Source organism: Lipotes vexillifer, unplaced genomic scaffold, assembly GCF_000442215.2.
Source record: "Lipotes vexillifer unplaced genomic scaffold, Lipotes_vexillifer_v1.1 scaffold165, whole genome shotgun sequence".
Taxonomy (NCBI): Eukaryota; Metazoa; Chordata; class Mammalia; order Artiodactyla; family Lipotidae; genus Lipotes; species Lipotes vexillifer.
Window position 1 is genome coordinate 716,109 of NW_006799066.1, and position 996 is coordinate 717,104.

A 996-nucleotide genomic window follows, 5' to 3' on the forward strand; every position below is an offset into this window, starting at 1 on the left:
GATATTTGTATATATCGCTAAATGATCAACACAACCATCACCACTCAGAGTTACAAAGGTTTTTTTCTTGTGATGAGAACTTTTAAGATCTTCTCTCTGAGCAACTTTTAAATGTAAATACAGTATCATTAACTATTATCACCATGCTGTAAATCACATCTCCTGGGATTATTTATTTTATAACTGGAAGTTTATACCTTTTGATCACCTTCGACGATTTTGCCCACTCCCTACCATATGCTTCTAGGAACTCGCATATTTCCCTAGACCTCCATATTTTTTTTAATACGTATTTATTTATTTGGCTGTTCTGGGTCTTAGTTGCGGCATGCAGGATCTAGTTCCCTGACCAGGGATCGAACCCGGGCCCCCTGCATTGGAAGCATGGAGTCTTAACCACTGGACCACCAGGGAAGTCCCCAGACCTCCATATTTTTAAACAACCCCATCCGACAGAAAAGGAATTTGAGGCTGGTAAGTCACCGACCTGGTAGATGTTGAAGCCAAAATGCAGACACTAGTTTTCTGATTACAAATTCTACTAAAGCATGAAAATCTTGCATTTCAATTCCATAGTTTTAGACACTTAAAAGCAGAGTGCTATGGGAATGTGTGAAGCATTCTGAATCACAGTTCACAGGTAACATTTTGGAAAAGTTTATTGGGAGTGATTCTGAGTTACCCATTTGGAGATAGGAAGGGAGAGAGGTACTAATGCAGAAATTTGTAGCTGTGGTCCTCAAATATATTAGATATTTGTCAAATATGTTAGATATTTGTCAGGATTTTGATTGTTTTACTGAGAAGCAAGGAATAAGTAAAAACAGCGATTCATCATGTTCACAGATGAACACTCAAGCAATATGCAGTTAATCACATGCTTTCTCTTATGCAAATATTTCAGTGTGAAATGATATCCATAAGTGCGACTGTGAAATCCTGTAGGAAACTGAAACAGAACACAGTTCAGCTGTGGCAAGTGTGCCTTACTCTCTC

At 38.3% G+C, this 996-nt stretch overlaps 1 non-coding gene across 1 annotated transcript; it reads right to left on the reverse strand.

Annotated features, from left to right (window-relative positions):
• Positions 1-341: 341 nt before the first annotated feature.
• On the reverse strand, positions 342-414 carry TRNAW-CCA (transfer RNA tryptophan (anticodon CCA)). Its single transcript has one exon. It is a non-coding gene; the product is annotated as a tRNA-Trp (tRNA).
• Positions 415-996: the final 582 nt, after the last annotated feature.